The sequence below is a fragment of the Leptosomus discolor genome, chromosome 1, assembly GCF_034619465.1.
Source record: "Leptosomus discolor isolate bLepDis1 chromosome 1, bLepDis1.hap2, whole genome shotgun sequence".
Classification (NCBI taxonomy): domain Eukaryota; kingdom Metazoa; phylum Chordata; class Aves; order Leptosomiformes; family Leptosomidae; genus Leptosomus; species Leptosomus discolor.
In genome coordinates this window covers 143,826,224-143,834,368 of record NC_141391.1, presented here as the reverse complement: position 1 = coordinate 143,834,368, position 8,145 = coordinate 143,826,224, and positions in this window count along the sequence as shown.

The window sequence follows — 8,145 nt, the reverse complement described above, 5'->3', positions numbered from 1 at the left end:
TCTTCCATCCTGCTATGTCTCACCTATCTTGCAGGGATGGTTGGGATTCTTCCAGAAGGAAAGATGATGCAAGACCATAGGGTTTTCTGGACCCAACCAGTGCTTTAAAAGCAGTTGCGTTCCCTTGGGGATGTTACAAAAGACAGTCAGAGAAGTTGTGAAGCACTGACATTTCATAACAATGCTAAGCCAAGAAAATATAATACTCAGGGTAACTTCGGATGGGAAAGGATGTTCTTCAACATCTGGTGGAGCACATGCAGTAATTCTGGCAGCACAAAAAGCCACGCATCCTCAAGAACCCTTTCACATAAAAGGTCACTGGTCTGACAAAACGGAGGACGCAAAGCCATGCTGCTGTTGCTGATCAGAGGGAAACCAAGTCCAAGGAGAGGTGTAGTGCCAGGTGGCTGTTTCAGGAGAGAGGTAGGCTGATGTCAAGAGTCCCAGATCTGCTGTCATATGGCTCTGGCCTGAGCCTCAGGCCCCCGTTTTGCCTCAGAAAAAAAGGAGGCAGCTTTGGTCTTTTGTGGAGATGGTTTATAGATGGTTTACATCAATGCAGGGAGAAAAGGGGTACTGGTTTCTGGGAATAACCGGCTCTTTTGTGAGGGAGAAGGTTATGGCCCAGCATCTAGTCAACCCTATAGCTGCTAAGGAGATGAACCCCTATATACTTAGATCTCCTGTCCCTACAGAAGGACATGGGCTACATTTTCAAACCAGACAAGAGGTAGGGGAAAAATTTGGCCGTACCAAGGTCAGCAACAAACTTCAATAGGGCTGAAGACATCAGCTCCAGTGCTCAGATGCTTCAAGGCTCCAAAGGTGACTCTGAGAAAAGCCACCACTTGTGGTGGGGCCTGGTTGGAGGAGAGTCACAACTACTTGCTTTCGAAAGACTGAGAGGTCTTCAGCAGATTCCAGCTGGTGCCTTCCAGAGGACCCAAACGTGTATTTCAGGCAACTGCAGCACCAATGAGTACATCAGACCTTGAAGTACGGCTGGAGAAATGAATAGCACAGTGAGACTACCCAAGATCCTACATGAGACCTTAAGCCAGCTGCAGAAACAAAGCCCCAAGTGTTTTTAAATGCCAGAAAGTCTGAAAAATGAGATACATATGCATATGCAACACAAAGTTTGTCCTGGAACTTTGGAGAGAGCACCTGATTAGAGCTGCTGGTAGTGTTACAGCAACTCAGAAGCAGTTTTTTTCATGTACCTCTTGAAAAAAAGGCCTTTCTAGTTTTATTACAAAGCATCAATTGCATGGGACAAACTGAGCACGTTTGTCACCCTCTGCTATGAAGGAGAGCTCCTTGGTTCCTGTGCCAACTGATCCTTTCATCCCGGCTGTGAGTCCCACCTGCGCAGTCAGAGCTTGGGAGTGAGAGCTGAGGGGAACCGGAGCTTAGAAGGATTTTAAACATCATCTCTCCACCTGGCAGGATTTCTTGCAGTCCATCCTGCCACTTTCTGTGGGCTCCTAGCTCTGTGTTTGGGGTGTGTGCAAAAGAAATGGAGAGCTGAACAGTGACAGCTGTGCCCTGTTTTTCTTTTTCATCACATCCTTAACATGTACAGAGACAGTCAGTCGTGCAGCCAAAGCCCTTAGCTGGGCTTCCCCTCTGCTTACTTGCCCTCCGTGGGTTGCAAGTACTGGTGAGGAGCTACCTGCTGCGATGGGTGAGAGGCAACTGCAGTTTCTCCAAGGTAAAATGGAGATTGGCAGCCCATGAGGGTGACGCTGCTGCCGGCTGTGTTGACTGTGTCCCCAGCGGGGCTGCCACCACACTACCATGGCATAGTTCCCTGCTCCAGGAGAAAAACTCCAGAGGGGCTGGTGGTTTTTTTTCTAGAGGGAGAGTTTTTGGCTAATTTGGCCTCATTGCCTGCTGAGCCAGGGACACAGGCATAGGTGCTACCCTGTGGCAGATGGCACGTGCCGTTCGGACCCCCCAAGACCTGTGCCTTTAAATGAAAGCAATTTGTGTTATGGGACCAGTAAAATAATTATTAATGAGATTGATTCATATCAGGGTGTGAGTGACAGACGTGGCTGCAGCGCTGCTGCTTTAGAGGCTTCTTTCTTCCTCTTATGGGGTCAAGCTCCTTCATTTTGTCCCTCATTAATGAAAAGTGAGAGCAGGAGCCCTTGTCCCCTCTGCTGCCCACAGTGCCTGTGTCCTGATGTAAAGCCATGGGCACATTTCCTGGCACTTCTGCATGTTGTCTAAGGCGGCAGTTTGAGCCCTGCATGTGCATGGGCATGTGTGTGTACGTATGCATTCCCGTGAGCACACACATGGAACAGACCTAATCGTTATCCTCAGCAAGAACATGAGTAAGAGGATTTGCCTCTGTTTATCCAAGTAATAATTAACAGCTGGTGAGAAAGTCTAACGGCCATAGCATCTCATTAACGTATTTTGACAGACAATATCCTCTTCAAATATACTTTGAAGAAAGAGGACCAGCTTTGGAAAGGACACACTGTGTTTGTAAACTAGTCATCCCAAGTTTTCAAACTCCTTAACTCTGTTCGGTGAGATGCAAATGATTCCAGGCTGGTATAAAATACTTGCCAGAGCACGGTAATGTGTACACCAAGCCGCAGCAGTTAGTTTTGCTTTCTTGTAGGATTGCAGTTTCTCACTTTTTTACTGCTCCATTCCAATTTTGAGGGACTGTCAATTGTAGCACCTAAGGACCCTCGCCAGGGCTCATGCAGAAATGTAATAAAATATGACTTCCACCCCAAAGAACCTGCCATAAGAGTATAAGGCAAGACAGAAACAGTCAGATCATTATGGACAGCTTAACTGCTGGTAAGTGTTCTATAGGAGACCCCCATAAATTCCTGGGCCACCATCTGGATTCAGGAAGCCAAAGCTGAGGATGAGGAGCTCCACGCACAGGGCACCTAAGGGAGCTTCAGCAAAAACAAGGATTTAGGAATTTAAATTGGTGTAGCACAGCCATTGTGGAGGCTGCAAGACACAATTTATTTCTAATCTGAAAGAAGACCTGATTTCTTTTGTATGCACAGATTTACCTTGCGGTCAGATGCAATGGCTGAAGGGAGTGAGGCGCGTTGCTAAATACACAACCTCTGACTGTGGAGTAACCTGACATAAAACTACTCCTGTTCTACTTCTTTCCACAACTGTCACCCTATCCAACTAAACAGAACTGCTTCATACCTTGGTCTTATCCCCAGTAATGCCAAAAGGAGCACAAACAAAGAATAAAGTGGGTTGGACGGTTGCTCTGGAGGTTGTCTGGCCCAACCCAGAGCTCACAGCCGAGCCTACAGACACAAAAAATGGTGTGAACTGGCCTCAAAAGAGCGTGTTGAAAGCAAACCTCACCTCCAGATGACCTGAACTTTAAAAATGGCCATGTCAGAAGCCAGCCTGAATTGTGTGTGTCAGACCCATTTCTAATTGGCCTTGTCTTTTATGTAATTGCACTTTCAAGAGCTAGATATTATTATCTGCTGTCAATGGGCATGAGTCTTCAGAAGTCACAGTGGCTGACTTCAAAACTCTGCTTTCAGGGAGAATCTTTCGTCATTTATTTTAATGGGAAACTCTGTTATTTAGCAGATTGCCAGTGTGCTGAACTTTGGCTAATCAACAGTGCGTCGATGATGCTTGGTCTGGCTCTGCAGTCCATGGCTTGCTATGGGGTGAGGGGAGCGGGATAAAAAGAAGCGAGAATGGGGCAGGGTCTTGGCTTCTCCATACCCTGAACTGATTTGGCAGGTGGGTGAGCCTTCAGCTGGCTGCAGCACACTTGGCTCCCTCCTGGCCCCAGCCATCGTGCTGGGGGTGGCATCTCCAAGGGGGTGCCTGGGTCAGCAGCCTTTTCTGGAGCTGCTCTTGGGGCAAAGGGAGCCAAAAGCCCTGCGGTGCCTGGGACGATGTGACAAGCCCCATCCAAGCCTTTGTTCCTTGCTAATTCTGCTGCTCTGGATTTGTGTACTGCAACTCTGCGACTGGCACTTGGCCGGATTGCTGATGCCTTGAAGAAATATCGGTATAAATGCGATTATATGGGAGTGTGCGTCTGTGTGTCTGTGTGGGTTCAACCACGCCAAACCCACTTTATTTCCAGTGTGAAAATCACGGTGGAGAAAACTCTGAGGTTTCTGGAGTCCCATGCAGCGCTGTGTGTCCTTGCGGGTAGGAGAAGAAATAGGAAAGACTGTGTCATCGCAAAGCTGCAGCCCAGACCTTGCCATTTCTATGTCTGACGTTGTGTGTGCTGTTTGACTTGTTGTCATCGTCACCCAGCTTGTGCTGCCTCTTGGCAAAGAGAGGAACAAGAGCAGGCAATGTTTTACAGAGGACGGTATCTGGCTATGGAAAAGCTGTGCAACATGACTCATTTTGTGTAAAGGACATGAAATTACAACTGCGTGCCACATGAGAGATGGTAGCTGGGCCCGAATCAAAAAACCGTCCTCATCCAGGAAGGGTATTCAAGCATGTGCTTAATTTAAGAACATACTTAATCAGGGCCTTTGGGCACAAACGGGTAATGATTATTCTTGTGTTGCTGAGAAAATCCAAGTGACATCCGGAAGATGTATTACTCGAGAAAATTTAGTGTTATTTCAGCGTCCTCGTTTAATCTTTCAATTTCTAAAATGTAATTCTTTTAATTTCTCTTTGCTCGCCAGTGATGTGAATTCTTTCACAGCTGTTTTACACTCAATTGTTAATGCCAAGTGGAATCAGCAAATACAATCTGGTTCAGATAATAATTATGGAAGATCAATCCTGCATCCGCCTCTTTTCTCCATCCCCATTAAACTTCCCAGCGTGTAAGATATGCCTGTTTGACTTTGCAGGGAAAGCTAGCCACAGTAAAAGAACATTTATGTCTCTTGTACACCGTGTTTAATAATTTCAAAAAACCAACATCCCCGTCCCAAATTTTTCAATGTATTTGACCCCTAATTTTCTCTCTGTATAACGATATTGCTGCAGAGATTAGATAGGGTGTATATGATTTTAATTATGCAATATGTATTTTTTTTTCTAAATTACAGTTGACTGCCTTCATCAGCTGCGGGTTAGCATCCATCGAATACCCGAAGAGGTCCCTATAAAAGAAGGTGAGCTGTTGTCCTATCGCCATGTTACTCAAATAACTATGCAAACAGCAGGAGCAGCAAAGCAGAAGGAGACTGAAAGCTGCTCCTGCTGGACCAGGTCCTGCTGCCCTTCACCGTGGGGATGGGGCCTCCCTGTGCAGGTACGTTGTACCCAGCCTAGGAGAAGCTCCCTGTCGCAGTGTGACCAGGGCAGATGGCAACTAATGTCTTTGATTTCCTTGGAAAAAGCAAGTGCTCTGAGTGGTGCAGCTACTCCAGACCCAAGAGCTGTGAGAAGTGAACTCTGATCTACATTGACCGTGTTTCATACCCAAACCTTTTGGTCACTGTGCAGATGTCCTCTGAACCAGCCTAGACTTCTCCTGCCTTAAGGACTCTGGATATCAGCCATACAACCAGGATTTTCAACAAGGCTGCAGAGGGTGGGACCCAAGTGGATTTCCCACTTATACGCTGTAGGAGATATTCAGCCTGCTGCCCATGGAGCGTGGCCTCATTTTTGAGATACTTGCTGTGCAGAAAGATATTTAGGCATCTGTTTTAAGAGAGATTCTTGGGCCAGGAGACGAGCAAGGGCTGTTCTTGGCTGTAAGGTAAGCGCTTGTTCATTTTATTGACTTTGGGTTAAATCCTGTTCAACTTCCTCAGGCAATTACTTCCCCTGAAACCAATATGACTGTCGGCAGAAATAAAGCAGTTGGATTTTGGCCCCTTTTAGAAGACAATGATCATAAATCTAGCTGCCAGCACAAATCCAGGTGCTAAACCCAGGGATTTTCCTGGGGGAAAAACCATAGTAAAGATCTGCGGCACGGAACTAGGGAAATCAATGGGCAGAAAGGAAAAGAAAATTTAACGTCATTTAACTCTAATACTTATTATTAGGGTAGATGTTCAACTGGGCATCAGTAAAAGATGTGTTTTCAGCTTTGCCAGTGCTTCCCTAGCTGACCTTGGTGATGATTCTTGAACACCCCATCCCTCTCAAAGCTGTGCTTAAATAAAATTGTATGTGGCTTTGAGATTGAGAGACAAGGTACACCAGTGAATGCAAGCTATCATAAGGAAGTTTAAAAAAGTGAATGATGGTGACAAAACATCTTGATGAGAAGCTATGAAAACACGGTACAGTAAGATACATGACTAGGGAAGAGGATTTTTTCAGGTTTTTTCACCTCTAGTTTCTTTTCCTTTTTTGAACAATATATCTTAATCTTGCTCTATGGATGTAGCACAAGAATTACTTGTGCAGAAAGCGTCTGAAATCACTTTGTTTCTAGTTTTCTTTCACATGTTCAGTAATATAAATAACCAAAGAGGATATTGCTTAAACCATAAAACAAAGTGACATCATAATTTATTAATACAGAAGACACAGTTCATTGCTGTTAAATGCCGTAGAGAGCTGGAAATAGAGCAGTTTCTCAGAAGGCATTGCCTATATGTCAAAGGAAAGATTTCCTTGATGCTATCTCAGCATGCGTAAGATCCTCTCAGAGTACTTCAACATTTTGGTTATTCCCCCCTGAACTGCTCTGCAGCATTCAAAAGCAGCTTTGCCGGTGATTTCCCCAACATCTGACGTCTTCTGCCTGCTTGCCCTGCTCCTCCCAATGCTTCGCTCCTGTCATTTGCTTGAATCAAATCCTCTATGGGAAGGAAAATAAAAAAATACATAGCCAAATGGGGGGGACAGAGCTGGTTGGCCCATTTATGCTGCTCCCATTGGTGGACATGTTGGAGTGGGTCTAGAGGAGGGCCACAGAAATGCTCAGGGGGCTGGAGCACCTCCCCTATGAAGACAGGCTGAGAGAGTTGGGGTTGTTCAGCCTGGAGAAGAGAAGGCTCCGGGGATACCTTAGAGCAGCCTTCCAGTACTTCAAGGGGGCCTGCAGGAAAGAATCTTTTTAGCAGGGCCTGTTGTGATAGGACAAGGAGTAATGGTTTTAAACTAGAAGAGGGTAGATTTAGGCTAGATATAAGAAAGAAATTTTTTACCATGTCTCTGCTCACTGCAGGGGGGTTGGATGTGGTGACCTTTAAAGGTCCCTTCCAACCTAAACTTTTCTATGATTCTATGATTCTGTATTGGTGGGGCAGCAGCACAAGCTCATGTGTCCTCACAGTGTTCCCGTGACAGTGGAGACACGGAGCTGCACGCACGCAGGAGGGGTTTCAGTGCTCTTCTGGCCCCAATGCAGCTCCTGGCTCGTAAGAGGGCAATACATCAGACTGTACACGCTGGGGCCCTGGGCCAGCAAAGCATTTAAGCACCTGCTTACCCCTAAGCTTTTGAGTAATTCCTCTGGCATGATCTAAGCACAGGCATCGCGGCAGCCTTCCACTTCCCACGGTCTTCCCTTGCGAGGAGTGTGCACTGAGGCCTGGCTGAACACACAGCTGCCGACATCGCCTCCAGCACGGGACTGCTCGCTGCCCACCTCTTCTTGCTCCCTCCTATTCACAGACTCTGGGTATTCGCTGTCTAACTCTACAGATCCCAGTCCTGCTGGCACGTCTGTGGGTGAGCCCCAGGGAGCCCCACCAGCATCCGAGAAGCTCTGCTGGGGCTGCCAGTGCTGGATTCAGCTGCAGAACAATTTTAGATTATTCCAGGAAAAAAACCAACACAATTCTGTTGCGCTGTCCCCAAGCACCAATGTGAGCCAACATACAGACAAAGTGCAGTGACCACATGTCCACAATAAGACATCCTTCTCTCTCTCTTTTAGGTAACATAAACAACCTTCCTGATATGGATAACTTGCAGCCCTGGGAACTCTCTCAGCAGATGTTCAGCTTCATGCACTACCAGTACCTGCACAGCAGCACCAGTCCTCATCACTGGTCCCTGTGTGCCTCATCATAAAACATGCCTAGCTGTGCTTTTGCAACTTTTGGGAAGAGACAGGATTCCTTTTTGCTCCCTAGGGGATTAATTTGAATTTTTATTTGTGTTAATTGCATGCTTTCCATACACGCAGTCAACTCCCTCCTGCTGAAATACACCTATTTA